We start from the raw sequence: 22,249 nt of genomic DNA on the forward strand, positions 1-22,249 counted from the left end.
CTACAAGCTCACATAGGTTTGGGGTTCATTTGTGGTTCGTATTCCACTTTTGGAGTATATGTTTGTGTTGCCCCTATACCTATGTGCTCCTATTGCAATCTATTGTAACTTTACACTGCTTGCATTACTTCCTTTTGCTATTACTGCATAATTTTGGTATTGTGTACATATATCTTGTGTATATTTGGCATCCTCATATTGAGGGTACTCACTGAGATACTTTTGGCATATTGTCATAAAAATAAAGTACCTTTATTTTTAGTATATCTGTGTATTGTGTTTTCTTATGATATTGTGCATATGACACCAGTGGTATTGTAGGAGCTTTGCATGTCTCCTAGTTCAGCCTAAGCTGCTCTGCTATAGCTACCTTCTATCAGCCTACGCTGCTAGAAACACCTCTTCTACTCTAATAAGGGATAACTGGACCTGGTACAGAGTGTAAGTACCCCTTGGTACCCACTACAAGACAGGCCAGCCTCCTACAAACATGCTGAGGGGTTAGAAGGTACAATTTATTTGGATTCAGCATAAGTTACTACTACTGTGCATTCGAGCATCCGTAGGTGGAAGAGGAGAGGATTTTTTAAATCTGATGGGTCTCCATTGATGCACAAACATTTATTGTCAAAACTGATACATGCTTTAGCCTTAACATCTAAGGTGGCGGTAATAAAATGTGCGGCACTTACAAACAAGCAAGACCTTGTCTCCAGGGGTAATGCTCTGGCAGACTGGGCAGACTGGGCAGCCAAGGAGGCAGCTAAAACATCTCCAAATTATAATGAATCAGAAGAGAACACATTGGAAATGATAAGCAGACAACAGAATGATACTGAATTACCACCCTCGTATATTGAGACAGCGCAATTACATTTATGTGAGTTGCAGTAACAGGCCCCATTACATAAAAGGGAATTGTGGGAACGGCGAGGATGTATACAATCTCCAACAGATTTCACCTATAGAATGGAAAGTACTGGGAAACTGTTAATGCCACAAGTTTTGTTGTATACAGTGCTGGAGCAACTGCATCTCCCTGCGCATACAGCTAAAAAATAGCTACGTTGCAGGCAGATTGGTTTATCCCACATTTATTGGAAATGATTACAACTTATATTGCTGAATGTTCAGTATGCCAACAATGCAGCCCAAGACCTACATTGAAAGTTATTACATCAACAATCCCCTGCCCAACAGATCCATTCAAAAATCTACATTTAGATTTAGTTGACATGATCAATAGATGTAAGAATTACAGGTACTTGATAGTCGTGGTCTGTCCTTTTTCAAGGTGGATCGAGACAGGACCATGTGTACATATTGATGCTAAAGCAGCAGCTAATTTTTTGATACGAGAAGTAATACCTAGATGGGGAATTGCAGAAACGATCCGCTCCGATAATGGCAGCCATTTTGTTAACGCCCTTTTTCAACACATTTGCACCTCTCTGGGGATAAAGCATAAATTGTCATCTGACTATCATCCCCAAAGTATTGGTATAAAGGAACGACTTAACGGCCTGTTAAAAAACAAAATAAGTAAACTGTGTGTACAATGCATAAGAACTGGTTCTACTGCCTTCCATTAGCTTTGTATGCTCTTAGAAATCAGCCAGGAAGTGATCATCACCTGACGACTCCTTTAACAATAGCAAGGCAAAAGACAGATGCTCATAAAACTGCTGACGTTTTGGGGGAGGAAATGAGTAGGTATTTGTCTCAGTTGTTGAAATCTGCTAAATTCTTCTCTAAACAGGTGATGCAGCAGCAGAAGTGCACCACTGCAGCCCAGCAGATTAGTCCAATTCCTGTGGGTCAACACTTTTATGTACGAAACTTTGTGAGGCGATGGAACGACAGCAAGTTCGAGGGGCCTTATTCGCTCACCCACAGCACCCCCACTGCAGTGAAAGTGGAGGGCAGGAAACCATGGATACATTTGTCGGACATTCGACTGGCCCCTGCTTTGTGTCAGACATCTTCATTGGGACAGGAACGTTTGGAGGAGAGCGAACAAAAGGAGAAATAACATTGTTCTTTTTCAAAGAGCGAGTGGAGCACCATATTAGCTCAGCTAACAGACTTTTTTTGACCGTTGTATTATTTGTTTGTTTATGTTTTTGCATATGTACTGCAGGTTTGAAGTGGTATTCTAGTTCATGTATAGTATCAAGTTTAAATATTGTGCGTTTGAAAAGAGAGACATATAAACAAGAGAATATGTCTCATGTTATACACCATAGGTTGTTCGATAATATGTGGTATCAGCATGTGACAGAAGTAGGTTTGCAAAGCACTAATGAGTCTTGTTTAGTATGTTCTTTAATTTCACATGCTAGTGATTCAGATAGATTACATTCATCTAAAGAAGTATATTCTAATGTTACACAGTGTCTTCTCCATCTTTTCCTATGTAGAATGAGGGCACGGATGCAACCTTCACAAGTGCAGCAGGGAACATTTTTAGTAAACATCACACAATCTGAGAAAGGGATAGCTGACATAACGAATGTTCTGACTGACCGAAAGGAAATAGAAATAAAAATAGAAGCAATGGCGAGGACAGGAGCTTTAAGGTACAAGGGGATAGGCTAGAATACTAGGACAAGGATTCCTAGGGGTATCACAATCTACTCTTCTATGTAAGGACTATGCAGCAACCCCTAAGCCCTATGACTGTCAGGAGAGACCTTATCGTAGGGTAAATGGTTCAGTATATGTCCATGGTCAATGGCACAATGGAGCAGTATTTGGATGTAGAGCTCTCACCTTATGGAGAGGGAGTGGAAATAACTTTAACACACAACAGGATTGTCAGGCTATATGGGATGAGAATATACAAAGTTTAACATGGGTGGAAACGCCTTCTACTCTTCGAGTGGGTCGAACACCTAGTGTTTTCTCCTTATGTTTTAAGGGAAACTGAACAGTTTCAGTAGGGACAAATGTCAATTGCATCACCACAAGATATAATGATGATATGCAATGGGGCACCTCCAGTTTAATGGACTATTATTGGAAGTGTGGGGAATGGCTATATACGGGACTTCCTGCAGGATGGAATGGTCTCTGTTCCTTAGTTACTGTGTACACCCCCTCTTTAGTGATTCCAGGTGTTGATGTTTCAAAGTTACACAAGCATCCTATGAGCAGTCCAACAACTTTGTTACACCATCATCGGAGTAGAAGAGCTGCTGAATACTTGGGCACTGCAACATGGGCAGATGTTCTACAGGAATATCGATTGTTCAATGATGCCAAGTTGTTTTTTGTAAGCATCCTCTCATTCATTCAGGCTAAAGCCACTGCTCGTTGGTTGCAAATAACCCATTGGGAAGTGATGAAAACCATCAATGCAACGGAGGATGGTTTCAATGCAATCAAAGAAGAGCTACGGGCAGTGCGAGTGATGCTTATGCAACATAGATATGTGTTAGACTTGATGACTGCAATGGAGGGTGGGGTTTGTGCCAAGATTGGTACGACGTGCTGTACATATTTGCCGGCTAACGATGCAGACAATGGGACAATAACAGAGGCTATACTGACTTTGCACAATCTGCAGAAGAAAATGTTAGAAGAGGGGGGTGCCTCCAACGAATGGTTTCCAGGGTTGTTTTCATGGATGCCGTCCTGGTTACCCGATTTGCTTAAAGGACTTCTTCCAATTCTTGTGATGATCCTATTGGTATATTGTCTTGTTCAGGTTATTGTAGGGTGTTGTAAAACCGGTAGTCAGAAGCTGAGAGGGATGCTTACTACTAGGGTAGTTAATAAAGTGCGGAAGGAGAAGCAGAACGCATATACCGAGATAGGTACACTTGGTAGAAAAGGTGAGCAAGTAGTTAAAAATTCAACTAGAGGGGGGAATGTAATAGGCCTCAAGAAAATGACAGAAGGCCTAATCTGGTCAACACACAACATAGAAAACAAATGTGCAGAAGTGTACATGATACATGAAAAGTACAAGCCTCGGTTTGAATACAATGATCACGTAGGGATGCAGGAACAGAAAGGAGAATGAGGAGAGAGGCCAGGTGCAGGGTAAAAGCAGTCACAGTCCGACTTTGCATGCCATAGATAATTTAGAAGGACGCATACACAAAGGAGAGTCTGAGCCACTTTCTGATACCACGGTTAGAAGAAGGGGTAAATCATGACATGCTGAAAGGGAGACACAGCACTAGATGTTTGTGTTTCAAGGTTGGCAGGGAGTGGGGGACAGATCGTAAAACTTCAAAGTTGGCGGATGTGTAGGGAGGACATATTGATAGAGTTCAAAGGGTAGGATCGAAGGTAACTGTTTATGTAGGTAGATTTTTTCGTATTATATCTGTTATGACTGTATTTTTGTAACAAGTAGTCAGATAGCATTAAAAAAATTATGGTCTTTGTTAATTGTAAATTTTATGAAGAAGGTGAAACTTAGGTGCCCACCAAAAGTATAAAAATCGCTGTTTGTAAGAGCTGAGTGTGGCTTCAGTTACAGAACTGTGCTGTACTCCCAGCCGTATTTTATTTACTTATAAATATACTCAATTATTATTAGAATTGTGCCACTTCTTTATTTCTGCCCAAAACTCGACTACACACTCCAGTCACTCGAGTGTTTACTTATTTAAGTCCCACAGGAATTTCTGGCTGCAGGGAGGAACAACTTCAAAACTAACTGTGTGGAGCCTATGGTCCTCTGCAGCGCTTCTGATAGCCTGCCAGGAAGGTGGACATCTTCACTAAAGGCCGTGCCATGTTCCCAGACTCCACTGTGAACGACCCAAGTTGTTTTTAGGTCAAGTATAGCTGCTCTTTTTGACCTTTTGCAATCTATTATGTGGGTTTTAACAATGCCCATCTCACTCCCATCACTTTCATTTGTTTCTGGGCCTGCCTTTCAAAGTTCCATTGATTTCGTAGGGAAATGCTTTATGTTTGTCCCGCCTTGAGGCTGCTTTGTTACCGCCTTGGAGACTGACCCTATTACATGGATTATTGCACGATCGCCAAGATACCTCAGTGTGGCGCACTATTTTTTTCTTTTGCCTCACCGCTTTGTGCTGTGTGGCCATATGTTGTTTCTTCTTCCTCTTTCTTGTTTTGGGCGGGCAGCTGTTTCCTTATTTATTTCAATTTGTTTTTTTTGTTTTTTTTTTTAAAAGGTTCATAGAGCGTGAACTCAATTGGAGAAGTGCTTTACATGAGTAAGTGAAGTTTCATGTAGCGCAAACCCGATCTAAAGAGAGCTTTACATGACTACCACAAGTTTAGCAGTTGCAAATATACAAACTGGAGCAGTTAAAACAGTAAAAAACACAGAAATCCTCAATTGGCTGCACTCAGGGAAACTTGCCCCATAATGCTTTGTAGGCATTTCTTTTTCAAAACATTTTTGCCCATAACTCAGCCTGTGGTGGTCCTAGGAAAATAGGAACACCATTAAAAGCACAACGCGTTCTTTCTGTCTAGGCCATCTCTGGATCCCCACACTAGGTGGGGCCAAAATAGTAACCTCTCCCACCATTCAATGTCTTTGTATGCGCACTCATGGCTGGAACTTTTTGTTTTACAGCTGGAAGTAGTTTGTATTTTAATGGCTTTCTTTGTAATAGTATTGCAGTAGGCCTGCTAGGCGGCAAATGTGTAAGGCACTGAGGCCCATATTTATGGCTGCCTTGGGTCGTTTTAGCATCATTTTTTACGTTAAAACAGTACAAACTTAACTCCATATTTATTTTTTGACTCTAGATCCATCTAGTGTCAAGATATTGAAGTTAGCGCCATTTCTAGGATGCTCGAACCCACCTTGCGTCAATGAGATGCAAGGTAGACGTTCCTGTCCTGGAAACAACGCTAACCCCCTAGTGCCATATTTACCTCCTGGTGCACAAACGACGCACAAGGAGGAGGCGGACCTAAATAATGGTGCTAAACCCACTTAGCGCCATTATTTAACGCTTGTGTCAGACAAGGCTTTAAGGTCCAGATAGGCCCATTTCCATGGTGAAACACCATGGAATGGACACAAAGATGCCCACCCCAACCCCCAGAAACACCACCACCCACACCACAGGGACACTACTGGAGGAAGGAGCCCATCCCAGGTAAGTTGCAGGTAGGGTTTTTTTTTAATAAATATATGGTGTGCCACTGGTGTCACTTACATGGGGCCCCCTGCCTGGCCCAGGGTATTTTAGGTTTGCCTGGGGACTCTGGTCTCCTGTGGTGGGCATTGGGGTGGTGGGAAAGACTCCTGTTTATACTTAGACAGGAGTAATTTTTGGCTGCTTGTGCGCCAAAAAATGAAGCTAGGCTGATTAGCAGCAGGAATTTTGCTGCTAACCAGCCTAAGGTCATATCTGATTCACTACCACCATTTCTCTTAACGCCATCCCCCCGGCTAGTGTCTTTTTTGTACGCTAACCATTCTTTAGCAAAATTTTCATTTTACAAATCTGCCGCATGGATGGCTGCAAGGAATGGCATTAGCTGGCTTTAAAAAAAAGTCACAAAACCGTGTTAGCGCAGTTGTGCTCCATTTTCAATAAATATGTTCCTAAGGCCCTCAGTACAACATTGGTGGGCGGTGGAGGCCGCCCGCCAATATTGTACCGCCATCAGGCCGCCTATGTGGTCTGAAACCCGCCGGCCGTATTTTGACATCCCCGCTGGGCCGGCGGGGAGTATGGCCGTAACATTGCAGCCGGCTCCTAATGGAGCTGGCAGCAATGTGGCGGTGCGGCCGGTACAGCAGCACCCTTCGCGCAATCCACTGCCCAGAATTTGGGAGTGTGGATTGTACGATTGGGCTGTGCATGGGGGCCCCTGCACTGCCCATGCCAAGTGCATGGGCAGTGCAGGGGTCCCCAGTGCCCCCCCGAACCCCTCTTTATGCCAGCTTTTCCACAGAGGTATTTACTGCCATGGAAAGGCTGGCGGATTGGGACTCGTAATCCGCAGGGCAGCGCTGCTTGCAGCGCTGCCCTGGCGGATTACAACTGTTGGGACCGCCATGGCGGTAGCCTGGCGGTCCCGGCGGTATGACCGTGGCGGTACTACCACCACATTTACCCTGGCGATCAAAGACCGCCAGGGTTGTAATGAGGCCCTAAGTCTTCTAGAGAGTATGGTACTAGGCACTACAATACTTTCTGACATTCTGTTTTTATATCATTAGGCCCTCTAGGGGCTGACTATATGTTTACATGACCATGTTTCTTACAAATGCTATTTTTATTACGGTGTCCTCTAGGGACTGTTCTGAACATTACAGTCAAGCTACTACAATATTCACTGCACTTGGGGAAACTCGCCCCATAATGCTTTGTGGGGCATTCCTTTTACAAAGCATTTTTGCCCATAACTCACGGCACAACATGCTTTTTCTGTCTAGGTCATTTCTGGGTCCCCACACTAGATTGGGACGAACCCCAAAATAAAAATAGAAAACAATAAAATAAATAAAGGCAATATTTGCATTTTTTGCTGCAGATAGAGGAAGAAGGTAAATGGAAGTGCTTTCGTTATATGCAGGGCCGGTAGAATATTGCAGCAGAGAGGACCAAATAATGCGGTAGGGTTGACCAATCTATATGGCAAGAAAAGTCTAGTTATGCATTTACAACTTCATTAGCTCGAACTCAAGCAAATGCGAGACCTATTGCATTACAAATGCTTGTTTGTATTATATCTCACCTTTGCCCAGTTTCTTTTCTCTTCTTTTTCCAGCTCTTGTCACCTATGGTCATGAATTGTCAGGAGTTTATTTCACTATTGGTTCACTCTAATGTTTCCAGTGATCAACGCTCTTTATTTTACAGATTTTTCTCCATTTTGTTTCCAATGTGCATCATCAGGGAAGCTCACTGGCTGCATCAAGAGAGCCACTGATAGCGCAGCTGTTTTATTTAGTCTTTTGTGGTCATGAATTTCAATGGCTTCTGGGAACTGAGCAAGACAGTAAATAGAATGAGCTAGATTGCTAGGCCACATATAGGGTGAGCATTACAACAGACTTCCCTTTTAGTTCACTTATCGATCGCTTTGACATCAGACAGGGAGGGTGTATGTTTCTAAGTTGAAGGGAATGTTGCCTAGTGGGTAAAGCTGCCAACCATGCAACCCGAGGAAGCGGCTTCGAATCTCTGCAGATCTCTCGGTGCCAAAGAATGGAATGTGGCCTATTTCTTTGGTGAAGCGCTCTTATGACCTTGGCAAGGTTCGCTCTATGTAAAACTTCTACTGCATTAGTGTTTTATCTATTGATCTATGATCAGTACAATGGCCACTGAAAAGCGTGGGGTAGATTGGTGCAGTAAATAAAATGGGTAAGGCACAAGTGACAAGATGGTGGATGGTGTTAGCGCTGGTGGTAAGCGCAAGTGAGTGAAGGCAAGCGTGACCTGGTGTGTATGGTAAGATGTATGAAGTGATGCTACTGACCATGTCTGTGCAGTGCTGAGTCATGTGGCAAGGTGTGAATGATTGCAGTGTTCTGGGTGTGGAGTTTGTATGGTGTGCTGTGGGTGGTATGCCAGTGAATACTGTGGTAGTGTAAGATGAGAAGGCCGAGTAGGGACCTTGGATGAAGCAGCAGGTGGGTTTTATTTGGAGACTCAAGGTGTGAATGATTGTGGTGTTCTGGGTGTGGAGTTTGGATGGTGTGCTGCGGGTGGTATGCCAGTGAATACTGTGGTAGTGTAAGATGAGAAGGCAGAGTAGGGACCTTGGATTAAGCAGCTGGTGGGTTTTATTTGGAGACTCAAGGTGTGAATGATTGTGGTGTTCTGGGTGTGGAGTTTGGATGGTGTGCTGTGGGTGGTATGCCAGTGAATACTGTGGTAGTGTAAGATGAGAAGGCAGAGTAGGGGCCTTGGATGAAGCAGCCGGTGAGTTTTATTTGGAGACTCAAGGTGTGAATGATTGTGGTGTTCTGGGTGTGGAGTGTGTATGGTGTGCTGTGGGTGGTATGCCAGTGAATACTGTGGCAGTGTAAGATGAGAAGGCAGAGTAGGGACCTTGGATTAAGCAGCTGGTGGGTTTTATTTGGAGACTCAAGGTGTGAATGATTGTGGTGTTCTGGGTGTGGAGTTTGTATGGTATGCTGCGGGTGGTATGCCAGTGAATACTGTGGTAGTGTAAGATGAGAAGGCAGAGTAGGGACCTTGGATTAAGCAGCTGGTGGGTTTTATTTGGAGACTCAAGGTGTGAATGATTGTGGTGTTCTGGGTGTGGAGTTTGTATGGTATGCTGCGGGTGGTATGCCAGTGAATACTGTGGTAGTGTAAGATGAGAAGGCAGAGTAGGGACCTTGGATGAAGCAGCCAGTGAGTTTTATTTGGAGACTCAAGGTGTGAATGATTGTGGTGTTCTGGGTGTGGAGTGTGTATGGTATGCTGCGGGTGGTATGCCAGTGAATACTGTGGTAGTGTAAGATGAGAAGGCAGAGTAGGGGCCTTGGATGAAGCAGCTGGTGAGTTTTATTTGGAGACTCAAGGTGTGAATGATTGTGGTGTTCTGGGTGTGGAGTTTGGACGGTGTACTGTGGGTGGTATGCCAGTGAATACTGTGGTAGTGTAAGATGAGAAGGCAGAGTAGGGACCTTGGATGTAGCAGCCGGTGAGTTTTATTTGGAGACTCAAGGTGTGAATGATTGTGGTGTTCTGGGTGTGGAGTTTGGATGGTGTGCTGCGGGTGGTATGCCAGTGAATACTGCGGTAGTGTAAGATGAGAAGGCAGAGTAGGGACCTTGGATGAAGCAGCCGGTGAGTTTTATTTGGAGACTCAAGGTGTGAATGATTGTGGTGTTCTGGGTGTGGAGTTTGGATGGTGTGCTGCGGGTGGTATGCCAGTGAATACTGTGGTAGTGTAAGATGAGAAGGCAGAGTAGGGACCTTGGATTAAGCAGCTGGTGGGTTTTATTTGGAGACTCAAGGTGTGAATGATTGTGGTGTTCTGGGTGTGGAGTTTGGATGGTGTGCTGTGGGTGGTATGCCAGTGAATACTGTGGTAGTGTAAGATGAGAAGGCAGAGTAGGGGCCTTGGATGAAGCAGCCGGTGAGTTTTATTTGGAGACTCAAGGTGTGAATGATTGTGGTGTTCTGGGTGTGGAGTGTGTATGGTGTGCTGTGGGTGGTATGCCAGTGAATACTGTGGCAGTGTAAGATGAGAAGGCAGAGTAGGGACCTTGGATTAAGCAGCCGGTGGGTTTTATTTGGAGACTCAAGGTGTGAATGATTGTGGTGTTCTGGGTGTGGAGTTTGTATGGTATGCTGCGGGTGGTATGCCAGTGAATACTGTGGTAGTGTAAGATGAGAAGGCAGAGTAGGGACCTTGGATTAAGCAGCTGGTGGGTTTTATTTGGAGACTCAAGGTGTGAATGATTGTGGTGTTCTGGGTGTGGAGTTTGTATGGTATGCTGCGGGTGGTATGCCAGTGAATACTGTGGTAGTGTAAGATGAGAAGGCAGAGTAGGGGCCTTGGATGAAGCAGCCGGTGAGTTTTATTTGGAGACTCAAGGTATGAATGATTGTGGTGTTCTGGGTGTGGAGTGTGTATGGTGTGCTGCGGGTGGTATGCCAGTGAATACTGTGGCAGTGTAAGATGAGAAGGCAGAGTAGGGGCCTTGGATGAAGCAGCCGGTGGGTTTTATTTGGAGACTCAAGGTGTGAATGATTGTGGTGTTCTGGGTGTGGAGTTTGTATGGTATGCTGCGGGTGGTATGCCAGTGAATACTGTGGTAGTGTAAGATGAGAAGGCAGAGTAGGGACCTTGGATTAAGCAGCTGGTGGGTTTTATTTGGAGACTCAAGGTGTGAATGATTGTGGTGTTCTGGGTGTGGAGTTTGTATGGTATGCTGCGGGTGGTATGCCAGTGAATACTGTGGTAGTGTAAGATGAGAAGGCAGAGTAGGGACCTTGGATGAAGCAGCCAGTGAGTTTTATTTGGAGACTCAAGGTGTGAATGATTGTGGTGTTCTGGGTGTGGAGTGTGTATGGTATGCTGCGGGTGGTATGCCAGTGAATACTGTGGTAGTGTAAGATGAGAAGGCAGAGTAGGGGCCTTGGATGAAGCAGCTGGTGAGTTTTATTTGGAGACTCAAGGTGTGAATGATTGTGGTGTTCTGGGTGTGGAGTTTGGACGGTGTGCTGTGGGTGGTATGCCAGTGAATACTGTGGTAGTGTAAGATGAGAAGGCAGAGTAGGGACCTTGGATGTAGCAGCCGGTGAGTTTTATTTGGAGACTCAAGGTGTGAATGATTGCAGTGTTCTGGGTGTGGAGTGTGTATAGTGTGCTGCGGGTGGTATGCCAGTGAATACTGTGGTAGTGTAAGATGAGAAGGCAGAGTAGGGACCTTGGGTGAAGCAGCCGGTGAGTTTTATTTGGAGACTCAAGGTGTGAATGATTGTGGTGTTCTGGGTGTGGAGTTTGGACGGTATGCTGCGGGTGGTATGCCAGTGAATACTGTGGTAGTGTAAAATGAGAAGGCAGAGTAGGGACCTTGGATTAAGCAGCCGGTGAGTTTTATTTGGAGACTCAAGGTGTGAATGATTGTGGTGTTCTGGGTGTCGAGTTTGGATGGTGTGCTGCGGGTGGTATGCCAGTGAATACTGTGGTAGTGTAAGATGAGAAGGCAGAGTAGGGACCTTGGATTAAGCAGCCGGTGAGTTTTATTTGGAGACTCAAGGTGTGAATGATTGTGGTGTTCTGGGTGTGGAGTTTGGACGGTGTGCTGTGGGTGGTATGCCAGTGAATACTGTGGTAGTGTAAGATGAGAAGGCAGAGTAGGGACCTTGGATGAAGCAGCTGGTGAGTTTTATTTGGAGACTCAAGGTGTGAATGATTGCAGTGTTCTGGGTGTGGAGTGTGTATGGTGTGCTGCGGGTGGTATGCCAGTGAATACTGTGGTAGTGTAAGATGAGAAGGCAGAGTAGGGGCCTTGGGTGAAGCAGCCGGTGAGTTTTATTTGGAGACTCAAGGTGTGAATGATTGCAGTGTTCTGGGTGTGGAGTGTGTATGGTGTGCTACGGGTGGTATGCCAGTGAATACTGTGGTAGTGTAAGATGAGAAGGCAGAGTAGGGACCTTGGATTAAGCAGCCGGTGAGTTTTATTTGGAGACTCAAGGTGTGAATGATTGTGGTGTTCTGGGTGTGGAGTGTGTATGGTGTGCTGTGGGTGGTATGCCAGTGAATACTGTGGTAATGTAAGATGAGAAGGCAGAGTAGGGACCTTGGGTGAAGCAGCCGGTGAGTTTTATTTGGAGACTCAAGGTGTGATTGATTGTGGTGTTCTGGGTGTGGAGTTTGTATGGTATGCTGTGGATGGTATGCCAGTGAATACTGTGGTAGTGTAAGATGAGAAGGCAGAGTAGGGACCTTGGATGAAGCAGCTGGTGAGTTTTATTTGGACACTCAAGGTGTGAATGATTGTGGTGTTCTGGGTGTGGAGTGTGTATGGTGTGCTGCGGGTGGTATGCCAGTGAATACTGTGGTAGTGTAAAATGAGAAGGCCGAGCAGGGACCTTGGATGAAGCAGCCGGTGAGTTTTATTTGGAGACTCAAGGTGTGAATGATTGTGGTGTTCTGGGTGTGGAGTGTGTATGGTGTGCTGTGGGTGGTATGCCAGTGAATACTGTGGGAGTGTAAGATGAGAAGGCAGAGTAGGGACCTTGGATGAAGCAGTTGCTGAGTTTTATTTGGAGACTCAAGGTGTGAATGATTGTAGTGTTCTGGGTGTGGAGTGTGTATGGTATGCTGCGGGTGGTATGCCAGTGAATACTGTGGTAGTGTAAGATGAGAAGGCAGAGTAGGGACCTTGGATTAAGCAGCCGGTGAGTTTTATTTGGAGACTCAAGGTGTGAATGATTGTGGTGTTCTGGGTGTGGAGTGTGTATGGTGTGCTGCGGGTGGTATGCCAGTGAATACTGTGGTAGTGTAAGATGAGAAGGCAGAGTAGGGACCTTGGATGAAGCAGCCGGTGAGTTTTATTTGGAGACTCAAGGTGTGAATGATTGTGGTGTTCTGGGTGTGGAGTTTGTATCGTATGCTGCGGGTGGTATGCCAGTGAATACTGCGGTAGTGTAAGATGAGAAGGCAGAGTACGGACCTTGGATGAAGCAGCCGGTGAGTTTTATTTGGAGACTCAAGGTGTGAATGATTGTAGTGTACTGGGTGTGGAGTTTGGATGGTATGCTGCGGGTGGTATGCCAGTGAATACTGTGGTAGTGTAAGATGAGAAGGCAGAGTAGAGACTTGGATTAAGCAGCCGGTGAGTTTTATTTGGAGACTCAAGGTGTGAATGATTGTAGTGTTCTGGGTGTGGAGTGTGTATGGTGTGCTGCGGGTGGTATGCCAGTGAACACTGTGGTAGTGTAAGATGAGAAGGCAGAGTAGAGACTTGGATAAAGCAGCTGGTGAGTTTTATTTGGAGACTCAAGGTGTGAATGATTGTGGTGTTCTAGGTGTGGAGTTTGTATGGTGTGCTGTGGATGGTATGCCAGTGAATACTGTGGTAGTGTAAGATGAGAAGGCAGAGTAGGGACCTTGGATGAAGCAGCCGGTGAGTTTTATTTGGAGACTCAAGGTGTGAATGATTGTGGTGTTCTGGGTGTGGAGTTTGGATGGTGTGCTACGGGTGGTATGCCAGTGAATACTGTGGTAGTGTAAGATGAGAAGGCAGAGTAGAGACCTTGGATGAAGCAGCCGGTGAGTTTTATTTGGAGACTCAAGGTGTGAATGATTGTGGTGTTCTGGGTGTGGAGTGTGTATGGTATGCTGCGGGTGGTATGCCAGTGAATACTGTGGTAGTGTAAGATGAGAAGGCAGAGTAGGGACCTTGGGTGAAGCAGCTGGTGAGTTTTATTTGGAGACTCAAGGTGTGAATGATTGTGGTGTTCTGGGTGTGGAGTTTGGATGGTATGCTGCGGGTGGTATGCCAGTGAATACTGTGGTAGTGTAAGATGAGAAGGCAGAGTAGGGACCTTGGATTAAGCAGCCGGTGAGTTTTATTTGGAGACTCAAGGTGTGAATGATTGTGGTGTTCTGGGTGTGGAGTGTGTATGGTATGCTGTGGGTGGTATGCCAGTGAATACTGTGGTAGTGGAAGATGAGAAGGCAGAGTAGGGACCTTGGATGAAGCAGCCGGTGAGTTTTATTTGGAGACTCAAGGTGTGAATGATTGTGGTGTTCTGGGTGTGGAGTGTGTATGGTGTGCTGTGGGTGGTATGCCAGTGAATACTGCGGTAGTGTAAGATCAGAAGGTAGAGTAGGGACCTTGGATGAAGCAGCCAGTGAGTTTTATTTGGAGACTGAGTTTTAGTGGTGGTGAGTTGTTGAGTAAGTGGGGGTCAGGAGCAGGTGTGGCAGTGAGCAGGAAGGGGAGAGGTGGGAGAGAGCTAGAGAGGAATCCACAGTAGAGAGTCTTTAAGCCAAATGCATAAATATTGTATTGTTATATGAGGTGACATTATAAGAAATGGCATGTTGTAGGGGGTACTTTTGTGTGGGAAGTTGTGATGTCAAATTCTGATGTGGAAAGCGGCCAGGAGTCGTGGTTGGTAGTCAGTGGTTGGGGACTGTGGTGGGGAAGACAGGAGACAAGAGGGTTACAAGGAGAGTGAAAGTAGAAAAGAGTGATGAGGTGAGAGGAAGGGAAACATTGGTATCAGGGTGGAGTTAGATGTGAGAGGGGATGAGAAGAGCCCGCATGAGGAAGCGGAGTAATTGACAGTGAGACAATGGTGGAGTAATACAGAGAAGTTCATATGATGAGCAGGAGCTGTCGGAGATGCTCCAATGTATCCACATTCTCAGGAGAGGAAGCCTGGAGACCAGTTGTTTTCAGGTATATGAAGAGCTCAGCTGTGTGGGACTAGATGTGCTGTGTGACTCTGCGTTAAAGAGCTGGGAAGTGTGTCTGAGCAAATTTAGGGGGTGAGGCGAACAATGAGATGGATTAGAAAGGTGAAAGTATCAAGAGGTGAGAGAAAGTGGTAGGCGTAGTAAAAGGTGGAAGTAGTGAGGTTATCTGTTATGTGCCGCTGTCGAGTAGGCTGAGTGTGTGTAGAGATCAGGAGTTATGATTTGGTTTCAAACAGCGAGAAGAAAGGAAGAGCAGAAGATTATGGAGTCACCAATAGAAATGGTAAGTAATTGGTGGTGACAGTAAGAAAGTGAAGGAGAACAAGAAAGTGAACAAGAGGAAAAAGCAAGACAAGTGAGAGGACAGATTAATAAACGAGGTGACAGCAATGGAGAATGTCAGCGAGGAGAAAAGAGGGAAGTGGGGAAGGAGATTAAGGATGGGCCCGTGGCAGGGAGAGAAAAAAGGAGAGGAAAAAACAGTAGAGGGGAATACGTGAGAGCAAATAAAAGAATAAGAAAAAAGGCAGAAACAAAGGTTGCGGCAAGAGGTTGTTGTAGAGGAGAACACGAAAAGGGAGATGAGGAAAGGGATCATTAAAAGTGATGAGATAAAAGCAAGAAAAGGGAGATGAGGAACGGGATCATGAAAAGTGATGAGATAAGAGCAAGAAAAGGGAGATGAGGAAAGGGATCATGAAAAGTGATGAGATAAAAGCAAGAGAGCAGAAAGAGAAGATGAGAGAAAGGAAATGAGAAAAGGAAGAGGAGAAAAGACCAAAAGCAGAGGAAAGGAAGCTAAGAGGAAATGAGGGAGAGCAAATTAAGAGTAGACACAAATTAGAGAAGAGATGAAAAGGAAAGAGGAGAGGAGAAAGACAGAGAAAGGGGGACAGCAGAATGGAGGGGGCGAGAGAAGAGGATGGAATGAAAAGATGGGGGTGAAGTAAAGAATGTGAAGAAAGAGGACAGCAAACAAAAGGAGAGGCGAGAAAAGGTGAGAGAGGTACAGTAGAGACTAACAAAATGTGAAGAGTTGTAATGAAGAGGGGAAGACAACAAGAAGGAAAAGAGAGCAAACAATTGGAGAAGAAAATAATATAAGGGAATTCAGAAGGGAAGAAAGGAAAGAGCAGAGCGGATGGAGAAGGGGACAGGCAAAAGCAAAGAGGGTTTTAAAACATGAGGTAGAGAAAGAAAGGGGACAAAAAATAGGGAACAAAAGAAATCAAGTGTTATAGGAAGGTGAGAGGTAAAAAGACAAGACAAAAGAAAAGGATGAAAAAGTAAAGGAAAGAGAGGAAAGCAAGACAGGGAAGAGGAGAAAGAAAAGAGCAAGAAAGACAAAGAGGAAAGGGGAGACCAATGGCACAACAAGGAACATGAAAGAAGAGAACAGAAAAAGAGCAACAACAACATAAAGGGGGAAGGAATAAGTGGACAGGGAGCAACATAGGGAAGGAAAGAGCTGGTTAGAGGAAATGTGGACATTTTTTGTATGAGTAAGGCTTTGCAGATATTGTTTAGGAGATGCACTAACCCACTTACGCTTCTGAATGAGATAAGAACCTGTCCGCAGCACACTCCCCCTAGCATGACCTCCGCTGAGGCCTCCTATCCTTCTGAATGAGATAAGGACCAGTCAGCAGCACCCCCGAGCATGACCTCCTGCTGAGGCCTCCTATCCTTCTGAATGAGATAAGAACCAGTCAGCAGCACCCCCCCTAGCATGACCTCCCGCTGAGGCCTCCTATCCTTCTGAATGAGATAAGAACCAGTCCGCCGCACACTCCCCTTAGCGTGACCTCCCGCTGAGGCCTCCTATCCTTCTGAATGAGATAAGAACCAGTCTGCCACACACTCCCCTTAGCGTGACCTCCCGCTGAGGCCTCCTATCCTTCTGAATGAGATAAGAACCAGTCAGCAGCACCCCCCGAGCAAGACCTCCCGCTGAGGCCTCCTATCCTTCTGAATGAGATAAGAACCAGTCAGCAGCACCCGCCCCCTAGCATCACCTCCGCTGAGGCCTCCTATCCTTCTGAATGAGATAAGAACCAGTCAGCAGCACACCCCCACTAGCATGACCTCCCGCTGAGGCCTCCTATCCTTCTGAATGAGATAAGAACCTGTCAGCAGCACACACCCCCTAGCATCACCTCCGCTGAGGCCTCCTACCCCTGGCACTGTTTGTTTCTGTGGGGCACTGTCAGAAAGGTTTTGTGGGGGGGTCGAGGAATGCTTGAAACGTTTTCCATAGCCTCCTGGAAGGTTCTGATCATTTGGACCTAGACTACACTCACTGCTAGGGGGGGTAAGTGACAGGGAGCATGACCACAAGGACATGTTTTAAATGTATACTGACACATTTCTGTACAATTGTAGGAGGCTGGACTGGCTTGTAGTGAGTACCAAGGGGTACTTGCACCTTGCACCAGGCCCAGTTATCCCTTATTAGTGTATAGGATGTCTAGCAGCATAGGCTGATAGATAATGGTAGCTTAGCAGAGCAGCTTAGGCTGAACTAGGAGACGAGTGAAGCTCCTACAGTACCACTTAGTGTCATATGCACAATATCATAAGAAAACACAATACACAGTTATACTAAAAATAAAGGTACTTTATTTTTATGACAATATGCCAAAGTATCTCAGAGTGTACCCTCAGTGAGAGGATAGGAAATATACACAAGATATATATACACAATACCAGAAATATGCAGTATAGTCTTAGAAAACAGTGCAAACAATGTATAGTTACAAGAGAATGCAATGGGGACACATAGGGATAGGGGCAACACAAACCATGTACTCCAAAAGTGGAATGCGAACCACGAATGGACCCCAAACCTATGTGACCTTGTAGAGGGTCGCTGGGACTATTAGAAAATAGTAAGGGTTAGAAAAATAGCCCACCCCAAGACCCTGAAAAGTGAGTGCAAAGTGCACTAAAGTTCCCCAAAGGACAAAGAAGTCGTGATAGGGGAATAGGGCAGGAAAGACACAAACCAGCAATGCAACAATGATGGATTTCCAGTCGAGGGTACCTGTGGAACAGGGGGACCAAGTCCAAAAGTCACAAGCAAGTCGGAGATGGGCAGATGCCCAGGAAATGCCAGCTGTGGGTGCAAAGAAGCTTCTACTGGACAGAAGAAGCTGAGGTTTCTGCAGGAACGACAAGGGCTAGAGACTTCCCCTTTGGAGGACGGATCCCGCACGCCGTGGAGAGTCGTGCAGAAGTATTTTCCCGCCGAAAGAACGCCAACAAGCCTTGCTAGCTGCAAATCGTGCGGTTAGCGTTTTTGGATGCTGCTGTGGCCCAGGAAGGACCAGGATGTCGCAAATTGCGCCAGGTGGTAGAGCGGACGTCGAGTAAGACAAGGAGCCCTCTTAGCAGCAGGTAGCACCCGGGGAAGTGCCAGAAACAGGCACTATGAGGATGTGTGAAATGGTGCTCACCCGAAGTTACACAAAGGAGTCCCACGTCGCCGGAGACCAACTTAGAAAGCCGTGCAATGCAGGTTAGAGTGCTGTGGACCCAGGCTTGGCTGTGCACAAAGGATTTCAGCCGGAAGTGCACAGGGGCCGGAGTGGCTGCAAAAGTCACGGTTCCCAGCAATGCAGTCTGGCGTGGGGAGGCAAGGACTTAACTCCACCAAACTTGGACTGAAGAGTCACTGGACTGTGGGAGTCACTTGGACAGAGTTGCTGGATTTGAGGGACATCGCTCGTCGTGCTGAGAGGAGACCCAAGGGACCGGTAATGCAGCTTTTTGGTGCCTGCGGTTGCAGGGGGAAGATTCCGTCGACCCACGGGAGATTTCTTCGGAGCTTCTAGTGCAGAGAGGAGGCAGACTACCCCCACAGCATGCACCACCAGGAAAACAGTCGAGAAGGCGGCAGGATCAGCGTTACAGAGTTGCAGTAGTCGTCTTTGCTACTATGTTGCAGTTTTGCAGGCTTCCAGCGCGGTCAGCAGTCGATTCCTTGGCAGAAGGTGAAGAGAGAGATGCAGAGGAACTCGGATGAGCTCTTGCATTCGTTATCTAAAGTTTCCCCAGAGACAGAGACCCTAAATAGCCAGAAAGGAGGGTTTGGCTACCTAGGAGAGAGGATAGGCTAGCAACACCTGAAGGAGCCTATCAGAAGGAGTCTCTGACGTCACCTGGTGGCACTGGCCACTCATAGCAGTACAGTGTGCCAGCAGCACCTCTGTTTCCAAGATGGCAGAGGTCTGGAGCACACTGGAGGCGCTCTGGACACCTCCCAGGGGAGGTGCAGGTCAGGGGAGTGGTCACTCCCCTTTCCTTTGTCCAGTTTCGCGCCAGAGCAGGGCTAAGGGGTCCCCTGAACCGGTGTAGACTGGCTTATGCAGAATTGGGCACATCTGTGCCCAAGAAAGCATTTCCAGAGGCTGGGGGAGGCTACCCTGCCTTCACACCATTTTCCAAAGGGAGAGGAAGTCCTTTGTTCTGCCATCCTGGGACAAGCCTGGCTTGACCCCAGGAGGGCAGATGCCTGTCTGAGGGGTTGGCAGCAGCAGCAGCTGCAGTTAAACCCCAGGAAGGGCAGTTTGGCAGTACCAGGGTCTGTGCTACAGACCACTGGGATCATGGGATTGTGCCAACTATGCCAGGATGGCATAGAGGAGGCAATTCCATGATCATAGACATGTTACATGGCCATATTCGGAGTTACCATTGTGAAGCTACATATAGGTAGTGACCTATATGTAGTGCACGCGTGTAATGGTGTCCCCGCACTCACAAAGTTCAGGGAATTGGCTCTGAACAATGTGGGGGCACCTTGGCTAGTGCCAGGGTGCCCTCACACTAAGTAACTTTGCACCTAACCTTTACCAGGTAAAGGTTAGACATATAGGTGACTTATAAGTTACTTAAGTGCAGTGTAAAATGGCTGTGAAATAACGTGGATGTTATTTCACTCAGACTGCAGTGGCAGGCCTGTGTAAGAATTGTTAGAGCTCCCTATGGGTGGCAAAAGAAATGCTGCAGCCCATAGGGATCTCCTGGAACCCCAATACCCTGGGTACCTCAGTACCATATACTAGGGAATTATAAGGGTGTTCCAGTAAGCCAATGTAAATTGGTAAAAATGGTCACTAGCCTGTTAGTGACAATTTGGAAAGAAATGAGAGAGTGTAGGAGGCTGGACTGGCTTGTAGTGAGTACCAAGGGGTACTTGCACCTTGCACCAGGCCCAGTTATCCCTTATTAGTGTATAGGGTGTCTAGCAGCTTAGGCTGATAGATAATGGTAGCTTAGCAGAGCAGCTTAGGCTGAACTAGGAGACGTGTGAAGCTACTACAGTACCACTTAGTGTCATATGCACAATATCATAAGAAAACACAATACATAGTTATACTAAAAATAAAGGTACTTTATTTTTATGACAATATGCCAAAGTATCTTAGAGTGTACTCTCAGTAAGAGGATAGGAAATATACACAAGATATATATACACAATAGCAAAAATATGCAGTATAGTCTTAGAAAACAGTGCAAACAATGTATAGCTACAATAGGATGCAATGGGGAAACATAGGGATAGGGGCAACACAAACCATATACTCCAGAAGTGGAATGCGAACCACGAATGGACCCCAAACCTATGTGACCTTGTAGAGGGTCGCTGGGACTATTAGAAAATAGTGAGAGTTAGCAAAATAACCCTCCCCAAGACCCTGAAAAGTGAGTGCAAAGTGCACTAAAGTTCCCCTAAGGACAAAATAGTCGTGTTAGAGGGAAAATGCAAGGAAAACACAAATCAGCAATGCAACAACGATGGATTCCTGACTGAGGGTACCTGTGGAACAAGGGGACCAAGTCCAAAAGTCACAAGCAACTCGGAGATGGGCAGATGCCCAAGAAATGCCAGTGGTTGGTGCAAAGAAGCTCTTACTAGGCTGAAGAACTGTGAATACTGCAGGAACGACAAGGGCTAGAGACTTCCCCTTTGGAGGATGGATTCCGCACACCTTGGAGAGTCGTGCAGAAGTGTTTTCCCGCCGGATGGACGCCAACAAGCCTTGCTACACGCAAATCGTGCGTTTGGCGTTTTTGGACGCTGCTGGGGCCCAGGAGGGACCAGGAGGTCGCAAATTGGACCTGCAGAGAGAAGGGACGTCGAGCAAGACAAAGAGCCCTCACTAAAGCAGGTAGCACCCGGAAAAGTGCCAGAAACAGGCACTACGAGGATGCGTGAAACGGTGCTTGCCGAAGTTGCACAAAGGAGTCCCACGTCGCCGGAGACCAACTTAGAAAGTCGTGCAATGCAGGTTAGAGTGCCGTGGACCCAGGCTTGGCTGTGCACGAAGGATTTCCGCCGGAAGTGCACAGGGGCCGGAGTAGCTTGCAAAGTCGCGGTTCCCAGCAATGCAGCCCAGCGAGGTGAGGCAAGGACTTACCTCCACCAAACTTGGGCTGAAGAGTCACCGGACTGTGGGGGTCACTTGGACGGTGTCGCTGGATTCGAGGGACCTCGCTCGTCGTGCTGAGAGGAGACCCAAGGGACCGGTAATGCAGCTTTTTGGTGCCTGCGGTTGCAGGGGGAAGATTCCGTCGACCCACGGGAGATTTCTTCGGAGCTTCTGGTGCAGAGAGGAGGCAGACTACCCCCACAGCATGCACAAGCAGGAAAACAGTTGAGAAGGCGGCAGGATCAGCGTTACAGAGTTGCAGTAGTCGTCTTTGCTACTATGTTGCAGGTTTGCAGGCTTCCAGCGCGGTCAGCGGTCGATTCCTTATCAGAAGGTGAAGAGGGAGATGCAGAGGAACTCGGCTGAGCTCATGCATTCGTTATCTGAAGTTTCCCCAGAGACAGAGACCCTAAATAGCCAGAAAAGAGGGTTTGGCTACCTAGGAGAGAGGAAAGGCTACTAACACCTGAAGGAGCCTATCAGCAGGAGTCTCTGACGTCACCTGGTGGCACTGGCACTCAGAGCAGTCCAGTGTGCCAGCAGCACCTCTGTTTCCAAGATGGCAGAGGTCTGGAGAACACTGGAGGAGCTCTGGACACCTCCCAGGGGAGGTGCAGGTCAGGGGAGTGGTCACTCCCCTTTCCTTTGTCCAGTTTCGCGCCAGAGCAGGGGCTAAGGGGTCCCTGAACCGGTGTAGACTGGCTTATGCAGAATTGGGCACCTCTGTGCCCAACAAAGCATTTCCAGAGGCTGGGGGAGGCTACTCCTCCCCTGCCTTCACACCATTTTCCAAAGGGAGAGGGTGTCACACCCTCTCTCAGAGGAAGTTCTTTGTTCTGCTATCCTGGGCCAGGCCTGGCTGGACCCCAGGAGGGCAGCTGCCTGTCTGAGGGGTTGGCAGCAGCAGCAGCTGCAGTGAAACCCCAGGAAGGGCAGTCTGGCAGTACCAGGGTCTGTGC

The sequence above is a fragment of the Pleurodeles waltl genome, unplaced genomic scaffold (genome assembly GCF_031143425.1).
Source record: "Pleurodeles waltl isolate 20211129_DDA unplaced genomic scaffold, aPleWal1.hap1.20221129 scaffold_54, whole genome shotgun sequence".
NCBI classification, from domain to species: Eukaryota; Metazoa; Chordata; class Amphibia; order Caudata; family Salamandridae; genus Pleurodeles; species Pleurodeles waltl.